Raw genomic sequence first — 16,359 nt, 5'->3', positions numbered from 1 at the left:
AACAATACAAATATAGACAAGGGAAAGGTAAACAACACTTAGCTTAATGCTGCAAGGCACAGAACAGCAGGAAGTAACACCAGATTCACTGGACACAGCAGTAGAACAACAGTTCCCAGCAAGCTCCTTCTCCCAGCTTGGTCGCTTTAGAATGAACTAACACCGACAGTCAGCTGATGAACCAGGTGACCTCTTAAAGGATGGAGGGAGTGGTCACCACAAACATCAGCTGACCCAGCAGCAATGCAATAACACCAGCGGCCACCGGGGGGGGGGGGAAACTGCATTAACCCCCGATGACCAGAAAGGAAAACAGGTCTTAAACTGAGGTAAACCAGACCTGCCACAAATCCAAAATTGGATCGTGACACTGAAATGGGGATGTCATGGCCTACAGAGGAGATGTCAGACTGGTGTAGCAGAACTGGAACTGTAATGAATCATGAAACTGACCTGGAATAGCAGAGAAGTAAAGAGACCTGTCGGAAAAAGAAGAAAGATGGAATGCACAGCTCAGGAGCCAGGAGACGTGAGTAACAACTGGGCATCTTATTGTGGATAAATGTACGCAATTAGGATGCAATAGTTTGTAAATTTGCAATAAGAGACAAAAATTAAAGTAGCATTCAACCATTGACATTTTATGTAACAAAATCGGGATAATCTGGATCATTTTTAAAAAAGACACAGAAATATGTCTCTTGTAGACCTAGAGTGAGACAGTTCATTCTGCCACTTTTAAGAACCACTGCTTACCCACCTGCAAGAGATCGGCTTTTTTGTGCAATAGCAAATAAATAGACACAAAGTAGAATTTGAGGGATATTTGCCAGGGATAAGTGGAGATCCTAGCTATCACTCATACGCTGCCTCAGGCTATCTGAATAGTTTCTTAAGTTTCTGACCCCGCTATTGACTTTATCAGAAATGAAAATGAAATACTGTACTGTAAGTGCTGTAACAGTAATAAACAGTGTACTGTAATAAACAAAGATAACAATTCCAAAGAGAGAACAGGCTTATTGGGAGGAAGCTGCAGAAGATGCTTGAGATACTGGAGCAGGTGAGTCAAGAGGGGCAGGTGAGTCAAGAGGGGCAGCTGAAGTAGAAGGTACAGGTACAGGATCTGTTGCAGGATATGTTGCAGGCCTCTCGGAATGAGGCGTCGTATAAAGCGTCGTAACCACGAAACGACGTAACTCGCGACCGTCGTAAACCGAGGACTAACTATATAAGTGAGTAAGATAAAGAAATAAATAAATCTATGCTACTCATAGGGGAAAACATTCATCTAGTTTAAGAGGAGGCACTGTTGAACTAGGGCAGCTAAAGTCACAGAATTATGTATATCAACATGCAGTGCCCTACTATAGGAGGCAAAGTGCTGATATCAGTTCACCTGGCAGGGTAGCTAAAAGGTGTAATGGCCCAATACAATAGTACTGTAGACCTTAGTTTGTGCAATGCATGAGAGGTTTGATTTTGCTGGTGATACAGTATGTCACCATAATCTAGAGCAGTGGTCCCCAAACTTTATGACCTAGAGAGCCACATTTATCTCTGAGAGAGGGTCGCGAGCCACATCAGGCTTCTGCCCCCTCACAGTAGTGGCAACCAAAGCCACCATTACAGATATAATGATAACCAAAGTTTTTCCACAGAAATCACCCCGAAGCAGTATACCTAGATCCAGAGGTCCCCACAACACCCCCATTCAGCATTCTTCCATCATGCACTCCCAACACACTGTCACATCCATCTTCAAGCAACTCCTCTGACAGGTAGTATCATGCTGTCTCCAGCATACCATATTTAAATTATCTCTAAACCCCTAAGACCAGTATATATGCATCCAGATCTGCTCCTCTGTGCAGGACTTCTCACAAAATTCACCATTTTGAGATGTGCTCTTCATATCTGTTTACTAGACTTGAAGCTAATGCACCAAGCTGGCAGACAGCCGCGAGCCACAATTCATGGGACTGCGAGCCACATGTTGCTCCTGAGCTACAGGATGGGGACCCGTGATCTAGAGGAACTCTCTCCTTTTCTTTTTAAGATAGTTATAAAATCATTTTTGCTACCTTACGTCTGTTTCTTGCCACAATCGGCTATGTCCTGGACAGTAATCTCTGAAGGCTGGCAAGTATGACCTTAGGTCCATTAAATTTGTTCTTCCTATTGCAGTGTTTTGCTGGAAGTCATGGTATTTCTAATGGAAAGAAAAGTGCTGTATTTATTGCTATTTTTGTTGTCTCTGATGATTGCCATTATCAAGGCAATTGTGTCCATAAAGATTTGTCATGATCAGTATTAAAAAAGCCATGATGCTAGGATGAAGAGAATTGAATGTGCCACATTCTATGCTTTACTGTCCAGTCAAATTGGATGGACATAATATAGTGTAAACTGAGCCTCTAGGTGTCTCAAAATAAACTTTCTGAGCTGGTAGTATTTATCCGATTTGGGATTATTTATAATTGTATGACAAGTTGACAACACTTTTTAAGAGTTATTTGACAATGTGTACATAAGTCTTTATTACAATAGACAATGTAAAGCCGCCATGAACATAAGAAAGGGAATTGGTTATTTAATGCAGCATAACTTTAAAGTTTCTTTTAAATCATCATTGTGAAATGAAAGCGATGTTTGTTGTACAAAGTATAAATTGTTACATTTCAATTTCATAGCTAATGTAGTGTGCCAGCCCTATATCAAGCAGAACCATGTTGCATAAAATAACTTTGTTCTTCTACCTTGTAAAAAGGATATCATGTCTCAAAAGCATTGCTGTGAAGAACTGATATTGAATCATGTGCAGGCAGCTTAAATTGGGAATGACCCGTAAAGATTGAGTGCAGGTGGCCTGACAGTACTGCTGTAAGAAATAACAGTGCTCAATGACCTTAATCAAAGGAATAGATGCGTCTTGTACAATTCAATAAACAATTGAGCTAAAAAAAAATTCAGAATTAGCTAATTAATATTTTGAATTCAACCCACATTCTCCTGGATGCATAATATTTAAATTGTTGATTCCAATATAGTGAAAATGTGCACAACATACAGAATAGCAATATTGAAAACTCTGATGCAATGTGCATATCAATTTAAGTGTCTAAGACGGTATCTATCTATCTATCTATCTATCTATCTATCTATCTATCTATCTATCTATCCATCTCACATCTATCCCATATCTATCTATCTATCTATCTATCTATCTATCTATCTATCTATCTATCTATCTATCTATCTATCTATCTATCTATCTAATGCTAGTCACAATCCACAGACAGGCTGTGAGTCTGCAAAGTCAGATGTTCTGGGTCAATACCTTAAGAGCACGTAGTAAACCAAGGGAAAATATGAAGTCGTAAGTCAGGTCACATGCCAGGAAGAGAATACTAGAGAAATAGCGGATAAGCACAGGGGCAATAACAAACTGGTAGTCAGAACAGGGTCCAAAGGTTGGCAGCAGAAGATCAGAACTTACAGCACAGGGATCAGGAAAACACTCACCATAGAGTACAAGCTTAGAACAAGCTTTGGACTGGCAATGATCTGAGCCAGACAGCTCACCAAAATAGCAGGGAAATTACTAAGAACAGGGAGCACTTGTGGAAATCTCTGCACCTCCCAGTCTCAGATAGCCACGTGTCCAGCTTGGATACCCAATAATTAAAAGGCACAGAGGAATCACGGAGGACGTTTGTACGATCTGCAAGGTACTCCCTCATCATCTTCCTAAACATTGCGCTTCTTGTGACAGCACCCCTTGCCTCTGTGACGTCACGATGGGAGGGTCTGAGAAAACTATTCCAGAACTTTGCCATTGTTCCCCTTCCTGAGCTGGATTGTACTTCTGTGTTTCTCGCTTGGACTCCTTGGTTGTACAACAAGCTCTGACGTCTGCTGCCAGCGTTCTCACATGGGAATTTTCTAAGTAATTCCGCTACAAAGGCCCTCTGGTACTGCAACATTTTAGTACACCTCTCTGCCTCTGGCAGAAGAGATTGAAAGTTCTCCTTGTAGCATGGGTCTAGAAGTGCCACCAACCAGTAATGAGTGTCAGCCCAAATTTTTATAATGCGAGACTCACGTGAAATGCAGCGCAACATAAAGTCAGCCATTAGTGCCAGACTGCTAATAGGCAAATCTTCTGTGTCCTCACCAACAGGATGGCTGACCATGCTGTCCTCCTCATCCTCATCCTCCTCCTCCCTGTCCTCAGGCCATCCACGCTGAACAGACGGCATGACAGCTGTGCTTGTAGTACCGTCTATAGCGCATGAAAGTAGCTCCTGTTCTTCTTCCTCCTCCTCCTCCTCCTCATTGCCTACCAATCCACGTTGAGAAGGCATGAGGCTGGGTTGAGTATAACCCCCCTGTATGGTTCCTTGCTCCATGCCCTCGTGCTCTGCCTGCAATACATCCTCTTTGGTGATGTTAATTATGGTGTCATCGCTGCTCAACATCTTGGTGCAGTCCTCAAAGTTTTTGAGGATGGTACATAGGTCTGACATTCATGTCAACTCCTGAGGTCTTATGTGTGGAGTCTGAACTGAATATTGATGGTCTTGTTGATGTTGGTAGTCAACTGCCCTCTTCTGCTCACAAAACAGCGTAGAGCTCCAGCATGTGGGGACATCACACACCAGTCAGTGAGCTGAAAGCTACAAACACTGCTGAAGCATGGCAAGGACGGCTGAAGCTGTAACTGACTTTCTAAAATGGGCAGACAGATGGCGTCCTTTCACTAGCAGATCTGGCAGCTCCTTGTAGCTTTTCAGAAAACATTGAACCACGAGGTTAAGCACATGAGCCAAGCAAGGTACATGTGTGAGCTCACCTTGCCACAGAGCTGCCACCAGGTTACAGCCATTGTCACACATGACCATGCCTGGCTGTAGGTTCAGCAGTGTCATCCAAATATCTGACTGCTCTTTCAGCACTGTCCACAACTCTTCTGCATTGTGCGGTTTGTCACCTATGCAGATTAGCTTCAGCACAGCCTGTTGCCGCTTGGCTGAGGCAGTGCTGCAGTACTTCCAGTTTCTGACTGATGTGTTGATTTCAGAGATGGAGGATGAAAAGGAGGAGGAGGAGGTGCAGGAGCTGTAGACTGTGGGGGCAACCCTGATTGACGTAGGGCCAGCAATTCTCGGTGTGGGGAGGATGTGTTCCATCCCAAGGTCTGACTGGATCCTGGTCTCCACTATGTTAACCCAGTGTGTCGTCAGTGACATGTACCATCCCTGCCCACAAGCACTTGTCCACGTGTCTGTGGTTAGGTGGACTTTCCCTGTAGCAGCATTGCTGAGGGCACGGCTAATGTTATGGGACACATGCTGGTGCAATGCCGGTAAGGCACACCAGGAGAAATAGTGGCGACTGGGGTTCGAGTACCTTGGGACGGCCGCCGCCATCAGGTTGCGGAAAGTTTCCATCTCCACTAGCCTAAAAGGCTACATTTCGAGGTCAAGCTGAAGAAAAATGTTACAATTTAGGACTGGGGCCTGTGGGGCGTTGGCTGGGTATTTCCACTTGCGTTCCAAAGACTGGGGTATAGACAACTGAAGGCTGTGCTGGGACAATGACATGGAAGGGCTTGATGGTGGTGCTGCTTGACTGTGGGCAAAATCAGGTGCAGGGCTAGAGGCATCTTCACATATATGGTGTTCTGGGGATTGGCTTCTATGCAAAACAGTGGAAGAAGCAGTGGTGTGACCTGCAGACAGTGGTCCTGGAGCCTGGGGTTCGGCCCACAAAGTCGAGTGCTTTGCTGCCATGTGTCTGATCATGCTGGTGGTGGTCAGGCTGGTTGTTTTGCTACCCCTGCTGATGCGAGCATGGCAGGTGCTGCAAATGGCCTGTTTGGGGTTATCGTCAGAGTCTTAAAATAATAACCAGACTCGGGAAGATCTAACAGTTGGGATGGCAATTTCTCTCATGTTGGTGTTACGGGGAACGGATGCACACCTTCTGTCTATGGCTACCACACTGCTTCTTCCTGCCTGTTGGGGTGATATGCCTCCTTCCCCCTGCCAGGTTGGGTCAGTCACATAGTCATCCTCCACCTCATCTTCCACATCCGCACCCTGCTCCTCCTCCTGACTTTCTGGCAATTGTTTCTCATCATCGTCCTCCTCTTCTGACAATTTCCCACCATCGCCTTCATGTGTGGGCTGGTCTCAGCTTTGGGCATCTCTACATGCTATCTTAGCTGTCATCACTTCAAGTTAACCGGCCGAGAGTCCAGAATCTTGAAATGGAAAACTGAACAGTACTTCAGAGAGTTCAAGTGTTGGATCAGTTGTCTCAGGGCACTTGGCATGGTGGGAGGAAGGAGGATCAGGGTGAGGAATATCCGGGCCACACTCAGACTTGACTGTGTGGAAGACATGGTGGTGGCTAAGTGACTGGAAGCATTATCCGCTATCCAACCAACAACCGTTTCACACTGCTCTGGCTTCAATAGTGGTGTGCTGTGGTCCCCTAGAAACTGGGACAGGAAGGTCGAGCGAGAAGATGTGGGTCTTTGTTGTGGCCCACTTTCACCTTGGCCACTGCCTTGTCCTCTGCATGCACCATCAGCATCACGTCCACATCCCCATCCCTTGCCCCTTGCCTTGCCCATTTTAAATGGACTACTGCACTATTTCAAAAGCTCAACACAAATGTATTTATTAGTAGCGAAATAATATTTGATCAGTATGCCTGCAAATCTACGATTTTTCACATACAAACACCAGGCAGGCTGAGGCTGCCGTCACACTAGCATTATTTGGTCAGTATTTTACATCAGTATTTGTAAGCCAAAACCAGGAGTGGAACAATTAGAGGAAAATATAATAGAAACATATGCACCACTTCTGCATTTATCACCCACTCCTGGTTTTGGCTTGCAAATACCGATGTAAAATACAGACCAAATACTGCTAGTGTGACGGCAGACTGACATAACAGACTGTATTCAATTTTTGGGGGCTTTTTTGTGGATTTAAGTTATGCAAAATAGTGCTATATAAAAGTAGAGTAACAGACAGCAAAAACAGTGGCAAAACGGCCTACAATGCCCAAACTTTGAGCACACAGATATATGAGGCCTGTCACGGAAATACCACACTGCCAAATATGTGGCCTGTTTTTTTTTTTTAAATGCAAAACAGTGCTGTATATAATTAGAGTAACAGTAAGGAAAAAAAGTCGGAAACCGGCCTACAATGGCCAAACTTTGAGCACGCAGATATATGAGGCCTGTCACGGAAATATCACATTGCCAAATATGTGGCCTGTATTTTCTGAATGCAAAATAGTGCTGTATATCAGTAGAGTAACAGACAGCAAAAAAAGTGGTAAACCGGCCTACAATGCCCAAACTTGGAGCATGCAGATATATGAGGCCTGTCACAGAAATACCACACTGCCAAATATGTGCCTGTTTTTTTTTAAGGCAAAATAGTGCTGTATATAATTAGAGTAACAGACTGCAAAAACAGTGGCAAAACGGCCTAAAATGCCCAAACATGGAGCACGCAGATATATGAGGCCTGTCACGGAAATACCACACAGCCAAATCTGTGGCCTGTTTTTTTTTTAGGCAAAATAGTGCTGTGTGTAATTAGAGTAACAGACAGCAAAAACAGTGTCAAAACAGCCTAAAATGCCGAAACTTGGAGCATGCATATATATGATGCATGTCACAGAAATACCACACTGCCAAATATGTGGCCTATTTTTTTTAAATGCAAAATAGTGCTGTATATAATTGGACTAACAGACAGGAAAAAAGTGGTAAACCGGCCTACAATGCCCAAACTTAGAGCACACAGATATATGAGGCCTGTCACGGAAATATCACAATGCCAAATATGTGGCCTGTATTTTCTGAATGCAAAATAGTGCTGTATATTAGAGTAACAGACAGCAAAAACAGTGTCAAAACGGCCTAAAATGCAAAAAATTTGAGCACACAGCTATAAGAAGCCTGTCACGGAAATATCACACAGCCAAATATGTAGCCTGTTTTTTCTGAATGCAAAATAGTGCTGTATATAAGTAGAGCAACAGACAGCAAAAAAAGTGGTAAACCAACCTACAGTGCCCAAATTTGGAGCACGCAGATATATGAGGCCTGTCACGGAAATATCACACTTCCAAATATGTTGCCTGTTTTTTTTTTAATCCAAAATAGTGCTGAATATATTTATAATAACAGACAGCAAAAACAGTGGCAAAATGACCTAAAATGCTCAAATTTGGAGCACGCAGATATATGAGGCCTTTTTTGGTGAATTTTAAACACACAAAAAAAACAGTGGCACAAGGCTAGCACACACAACTATGCTACGTATGCCTGACAAACTATGATTTTTAAACAGGCCTCAGTCTGACAGAACACACTGTATATTTTTTTTGGGGGGTGATATTTTGGGAAAAAAAATGCAACTAGGTATATAGTAAAGAAGCTGCAGCAGCAGACAGATATGGAGCTTTGGTAGGGATGCAGTGGGAGCAATGTACGCACATACAGTGCCTGCAGGCCTTGCACTGATGTGGAAATGCTGTGCCCTGCCTACCTAGCGCTGCAATATCGGGACCCACAAATTAGCCCTAAAAAGACTGTTGGTTTCTCAGGAGTTGTGGATTTAACAGTTGCAGACCTATACTAACTATAAAAACCATGATTCTGACCCTATCTCGGCAGCAGCTCTCCCTACTCTCGCTGAATCCGGAGCTGAATGTGGCAAGCAGGGCGGCGCCAAGTCTCTTATACTCGGGATGATGCTGTGCGGCCAAGCCAATCACTGCACGACCACAACAAAGATGGCCGCAGCATTTCATGGCCTGACAGACAATCCCTGCAGCGCAATTGGGTCTCTAAAGTCCCCCCAAAATGCTGGGTGGAGACACCAGTTACCACCGAATAATCCCGGATATGCTCAGTGCTCAGCGAGTACACCGAGTACACTGATACTCGGGTAAGTAACGAGTAGTGGCGAGCACGTTCGCTCATCACTGTTGGTTATTTTAAATTTTAGTGGAAATTCAAAAACTGAACAGTGGGGCGTGCAATATTATTCAGCCACTTTACTTTCAGTGCAGCAAATTCACTCCAGAAGTTCATTGAGGATCTCTGAATGATCCACTGTTGTCCTAAATGCCTAATGATAATAAATATAATCCACCTGTATGAAATCAAGTCTCATTATAAATACACCTGCTCTGTGATAGTCTCAGGGTTCTGTTTGAAGCACAGAGAGCATCATGAAGACCAAGGAATACAACAGGCAAATCCGTGATACTGTTGTGGAGAAGTTTAAAGCCAGATTTGGATACAAAATGATTTCCAAAACTTTAAATATCCCAAGAAGCACTGTGCAAGCGATCATATTGAAATGGAAGGAGTATCATACCACGGCAAATCTACCAAGACTCGGCTGTCCCTCTAAACTTTCATCTCAAACAAGGAGAAGACTGATCAGAGATGCAGCCAAGAGGCCCATGATAACTCTGGATGAACTGCAGAGATCTACAGCTGAGGTGGGACAGTCTGTCCATAGTACAACAATTAGTTGTACACTGCACAAATCTGGCCTTTATGGAAGAGTGGCAAGAAGAAAGCCATTTCTCAAAGATAGCCATAAAAAGTGTTGTTTAAAGTTTGCAATAAGCCACCTCGGAGACACACCAAACATGTGGAAGAAGGTGCTCTGGTTAGATGAAACCAAAATCAAACTTTTTGGCAACAATGCCAAACTATATGTTTGGCATAAAGGCAACACATCTCATCACACTGAACACACCATCCCCACTGTCAAACATGGTGGTGGCAGCATCATGGATTGGGCCTGCTTTTCTTCAGCAGGGACAGGGAAGATGGTTAAAATTGATGGGAAGATGGGTGGAGCCAAATACAGGACCATTCTTGAAGAAAACCTGTTGGAGTCTGCAAAAGACCTGAGACTGGGATGGAGATTTGTCTTCCAACAAGACAATGATCCCAAACATAAAGCAAAATCTACAATGGAATGGTTCACAAATAAACATATCCAGGTGTTAGAATGGCCAAGTTTACAATTGTGTTCCACTTGCTGTTGATTCTCCACCAAACATTTACGTTTGGTATCTTTATGTTTGAAGCATGATATGTGGGAAAAGGTTGAAAAGTTCCAGAGGGGCGAATACTTTTGCAAGGTGCTGTATCTGTCTGATTGCATTATTACTTACAAAACTAGCTTTAAATTATTTAGAGATTATAGTAGGTAAAACATTTTGTTAAAAACGCATTGCATACAGATTGCATACACGTCATACATAAACATATATGTCCAAAAAAGCAAAGAAATAGGATGCTTTACACTTCAGATGAAGCATACATATACACAGTCCCTGACAGCTGTCAAGAATGCCACAAGACACAAAAGAGACTATAGCTAAAAACTAAAATACATATTCTTTATTCATACAAAAAAACATGAAGAATAGACAAAACAGGGTGGGAAAAGCCCTCCAATGGGGCCATGTGCAATAAGTGAGGTTCGGTTACCTAATGGTCCCTGAGTACAAAATACTGTAGCTAAAAATGTAAACTATTTGCAGAAAAAAAGATGACGAGTGAGGCCTCTTTCACACTTCCGTCTTTCAGCTCCCATCACAATCCGTCGATTTTTGAGAATGCAGGATCCTGCAAAAAAAATTTGCAGGATCCTGCATTTTCCCATAGACTTGTATTAGCGACGGATTGTGACAGATGGCCATCCCTTTCATCCATCTTTCACTGGATCCTGCATAAAAAATGGTCCGTCGGGCAGAGAAAACTTTCAGAGGAACGTTTTTTTCTGAACATCAGAAAATCGGTCAGCGATGCATCCTGCGCTGCTCATCACTGGCTACAATAGTAGCCTATGGGCACAGGATGCATCGCTGCCTGTGAAAAGCAGGAATCCAGTGACAAGTCCCATCTTTTCAAAGAGAGCATGCGTGGAAGAATTTCCCGTCAGGGAAATTCTCTCTCTCTCGCTCTCTTTCTCTTTTCTCTTTTTACTATTGATGCTGCCTATGCCGCATCAATAGTAACAAGATATAATGTTAAAAACAGTAAAAAAAATAAAAAATCGCAATATCCTCACTTACCAGCGTTCCCGCGCAGCGATGCTCCCGACAGCTAGCGTTCTTAGTAATGCATTGCGAAATCTCGCGAGAAGTCCCGAGATTTCGCAATGTAGTACTAGGAATGCTAGCTGCCGGGAGAATCGCTGCGTGGGAACGCCAGTAGGTGAGAGTACTGTGATGTTTTTTTTTTTTTTTTTAACCTGGTTTGTGATGTGTATGTGTTTTCGCAGCAGAAAACCCCTGCGAAAACACATACACTACAGGTGCACATAGCCTCGACGGGTCCATCAGAAAGACGGGCCCAGTGCACACGTTTTCCACAATCTGCACAGGATCAGTCATTTCAACCTCTTGACGGATCCTGTGCAGAGTTGGAAGACGGAAGTGTGAAAGTAGCCTAAGTGAGCAGTGTTTAGTAGTGGACGTAACCAAAACCTATGGCAAAAAGAAACTGCTACTGCAGAAGATAAAGTGCATAGTGCATAGATTATAAAATACAAGAAAATTAAATCACTGCACTCATCTTAGTTCAAGTCAATTTTGCTAAGGTGAATATATTTATTGAGGTGAGGTAGAGTCAATAAGGCAAAAAAAGGCAAAAAAAATTAACGTTTCGGCCACACTGTGGCCTTGGTCACAAATGATGCCTTAGTGGTTTGTTCGTATAGCGTCTTATTATAATAGGATGGTATACTCAAAATTAGAGGTGGCCCAGATTTCTCCCAGATAGTGGAGATAAAGGCCCTCACTTTTAATGGTGACTGTCCAGGACAGTATGTCTATAATTCTGAGACATCTGTTATACGTTGGACTGGCTTAATCTTTATATACACCATATGATACCGCGGGACCCGGATGTGAATAGTGGAAGCAAAGATTTCCACACCGGATTAATTATTCAGTACGGGGTAGGCGTGCTAAGATTGGTGGCACAGTGTGCGCGCAATCCGGGGTCGAGGAGTCCGTATGGCTGGTCCGATGGGAAGCGCCGACACAAGCTGTGTCCTGGCGGTGGGAGCGGCATTGCCGCTCCCACCGCCACCTCTAATTTTGAGTATACCATCCTATTATAATAAGACGCTATACGAACAAACCACTAAGGCATCATTTGTGACCAAGGCCACAGTGTGGCCGAAACGTTAATTTTTTTTGCCTTTTTTTGCCTTATTGACTCTACCTCACCTCAATAAATATATTCACCTTAGCAAAATTAACTTGAACTAAGATGAGTGCAGTGATTTAATTTTCTTGTATTACGTGTGGGTCTTCGGATTCCGTTCATTTGCACCATCAACCCCATCTACAGTCGAGTGCTAGCTCTTTGTTTATTCTACTATATAGATTATAAAATAGTCTTTGTTCAATATTATTACATACAGTGGGTGAAATAAGTATTTGATCCCTTGCAGATTTTGTATATCAAAAATAAAATCCAGAAAATCACATTGTTTAAACTATATAAATTTATTTGCAATTTGCAGTGAGAAATAAGTATTTGATCCCTCTGGCAAACAAAACTTAATACTTGGTGGCAATACCCTTGCTGGCAAGCACAGCAGTCAGACGTTTTCTGTAGTTGTTGATGAGGTTTGCGCACATGTCAGGAGGAATTTTGGTCCACTCCTCTTTGCAGATGATCTCTAAATCATTAAGATTTTGATGCCGTTGCTTAGCAACTTGGAGCTTCAACTCCCTCCATAAGTTTTCTATGGGATTAAAGTCTGGAGACTGGCTAGGTGTCATGTCGGACGCTATTCACATTAGGGTGTCCGACAGACAGCGGTAATTCTACATTCATCCACTATACGCTCAGTGGCGCCGGCTAGACTTTATCCAGGTTGTCCGGGGTTAATCTAGCTGGTAATCGGGTTGGAGGCTGGGTCACGCCCGTGGCCTTTAAATAGTCATTCTGGAGTTTGGGCGTCGCCGATTATAGCTTGTGTCTTGTGCCTGGTGATCTCGGTCTGGAGTGGTGGTCTAGGAAAAGAAATATCATATCTGGTCGTGTATTATCCTTTGTCATATTTCTCCTTCCTATATTTGTATTTGTTTTGCCCTGTGCACATTATATTGTTTTCCTGTGTGTCTGCTTCATGGTGCGTTTTTAGTTTTCCCTGTCTGTGCTTTCTGTAGGGGTTGGTGTGTGGTCTAATCACTGGGTGGTGGGTGGAGGTTTCAGCATAGGACTGAAACAGGAGTCAGGGTCAGGCCTGGCAGCCCAGACAAGCACACCATCAGTGTAAATTCTGGGAGAGGGACAGACAGGGTTTTCCCTAGTCTGAGGAATATCGCAGGGGCCTGGGTAATCAGCTGTAGTCTACCCAGTATCCGCATGACATTATAATCGGCCCAAATAAATTTTGGATGCCATGGATCCCATGATTTCCATAACCCGCCAGTTGGAGGCGCTGTCCTTACAGGTCACTGAGTTGAAGGGGGCAGTTCAGCAACAGGGTCTTGTAGTATCTAATGTGCAAGCTGAAAATGCAGGTAGAGTTGCAGAGCCAAAGATTCCTTTACCTGAGAGGTTTGCTGGGGAACGCAGTAAATTTGTTGTTTTTCGTGAAGCTTGCAAATTATATTTTTGTATGCGCCCGGTTTCCTCAGGTAATGAGGCTCAGCGTGTGGGCCTGGTATTGTCATTACTGAATTGAGACCCCCAAGCATGGGCATTTTCATTACCATCTGATTCAGCTGCATTTAACTCTGTGCAGATTTTTTTTTCTGCTCTTGGGCTCATATATGATGATCCTGACAGATTGGCTCTAGCAGAATCTAAAATACGCGCTCTCTGCCAGGGGGAGCGAATGGCGGAGGATTACTGTTCTGAATTTCGCCGCTGGGCGGTGGACACACAATGGAATGACCCAGCGCTGCAGAGTCAGTTTGTACATGGGGTTTCGAGAAGGGTTAAACAAGCCCTCCTGATGTATGAGACTCCTGCTTCTCTAGAGTCTGCTATGAGTCTTGTTGTCCGCATTGATCACTGTTTGCGTCAGGGGGTGCAAGAGACGCCGCTTATGGGGGAGGGCGTAGGTGCTCGTGAGGTTGCTGCAGGTGAGCCCACGGAGCCTATGCAAATCGCAGGGGTGTAACATCATCGAGCCCCCTCACTCAGGAAGCAGGGAGCCTGTTTTTGCTGTGGTAAAAAAGGGCATTATGTAAATGCTTGTCCTCTGTTTTCTAAGAAAAGCGCAACGGCGGAAAACTACTAAGCTCAGAGGGTGTGGAGGAGGCCAATCTGAGCTTATGCATATCCTCCATGGTGGTCTCTCAATGTATGCTTCCTGCCAGAGTTATGGTCGCTGGCAGAGAGCTGCCAATCACTGTTTTTGTGGATAGTGGTTCGGCCACTAATCTCATTGATGAGTAGTGTTGAGCATTCCGATACCGCAAGTATCGGGTATCGGCCGATACTTGCGGGTATCGGAATTCCGATACCGAGATCCGATACTTTTGTGATATCGGGAATTGGTATCGGGATTAATATCAATGTGTAAAAGAAAGAATTAAAATAAATAATAGGGATATACTCACCTCTCCGACGCAGCCTGCACCTTACCGAGGGAACCGGCAGCCTTCTTTGCTTAAAATGCGCGCGTTTACTGCCTTCCGTGACGTCACGGCTTCTGATTGGTCGCGTGCCGCCCATGTGACCGCGACGCGACCAATCACAACAAGCCGTGACGTAATTTTCAGGTCCCGAATGCCTAATTCTAGGCATTCAGGATTTGAAAATTACATCACGGCTTGTGATTGGTCGCGTGCCGCCCATGTGACCGCAACGCGACCAATCACAAGCCGTGACGTAATTTTCAGGTCCTGAATGCCTAATTCTAGGCATTCAGGACCTGAAAATTACGTCACGGCTTGTTGTGATTGGTCGCGTCGCGGTCACATGGGCGGCACGCGACCAATCAGAAGCCTTGACGTCACGGAAGGCAGTAAACGCGCGCATTTTAAGCAAAGAAGGCTGCCGGTTCCCTCGGTAAGGTGCAGGCTGCGTCGGAGAGGTGAGTATATCAATATTTTTTATTTTAATTCTTTATTTTACACATTAATATGGATCCCAGGGCCTGAAGGAGAGTTTCCTCTCCTTCAGACCCTGGGAACCATCAGGGATACCGTCCGATACTTGAGTCCCATTGACTTGTATTGGTATCGGGTATCGGTATCGGATTAGATCCGATACTTTGCCGGTATCGGCCGATACTTTCCGATACCGATACTTTCAAGTATCGGACGGTATCGCTCAACACTATTGATGAGTAGTTTGCACGCACGGCCGGGTTCACGGTCGAAAAACTGCCTCATCCTATCCGGGTGGTCACCATCAATGCTACTCCACTCCCACAGGGGGAGATTACAGAGTTTGTGGCTGAGGTTAAACTCCACATTGGGGTCCTACATTCTGAGCAAGTTACATGTAGGGTGCTCAGTAATCTTCCTGCACAAATGGTTCTGGGTTTTCCATGGTTGTCTATGCACAACCCGGTGATTGACTTGAAAACTCAGGACAAAATTCAGTGGATCGGATTCTGCCAGGAGAATTGCCTGGCCACGTGTGTGTCCGCTGTGACTCCTAGCATTCCTGAGTCACTGCTGGATTTTGTAGATGTGTTCTCTGAGAAGGGTCACTCAGAATTGCCACCACATCAACCCTATGACTGTACTATTAGGTTTTAACCAGGGGCCAAATTGCTGAAAGCTAGGATGTTTAACATCTCTGGTCCTGAGAGGCAAGCTTTAAAAGACTACATTGCTGAGAGTTTGAGCAAAGGGCACATCAGGCCTTCGTCCTCGCTGGTGGCAGTGGGGTTCTTCTTCGTTAAGAAGAAAGATGGCGGACTACGCCTGTGTCTGGATTTCAGGGAGTTAAACCAGATTATGGTACGTGATCCATACCCTATGCCACTGATACCTGATTTGTTCAACCAGGTGGCTTGTGCTAAGTGGTTTTCCAAGCTTGACCTCAGGGGGGCATACAACCTCATAAGAGTCCGTCAAGGTGATGAGTGGAAGACGGCTTTTAATACTCCTGAGGGTCATTTTGAAAATTTGGTGATGCCATTTGGGTTGACAAACGTGCCTGCTGTATTTCAACATTTCATAAATGATGTGTTCTCGCATGTACTGGGGAAATTCGTTATTGTGTACCTAGATGACATTTTCTTTTATTCATGCGACCGTGATACTGATTTAGAGCATGTGAGGCAGGTGTTACAGCTACTCAGAGAA

This window comes from Ranitomeya variabilis, chromosome 3 (assembly GCF_051348905.1).
Source record: "Ranitomeya variabilis isolate aRanVar5 chromosome 3, aRanVar5.hap1, whole genome shotgun sequence".
Lineage (NCBI taxonomy): Eukaryota > Metazoa > Chordata > Amphibia > Anura > Dendrobatidae > Ranitomeya > Ranitomeya variabilis.
This window is presented reverse-complemented; position numbering follows the sequence as displayed.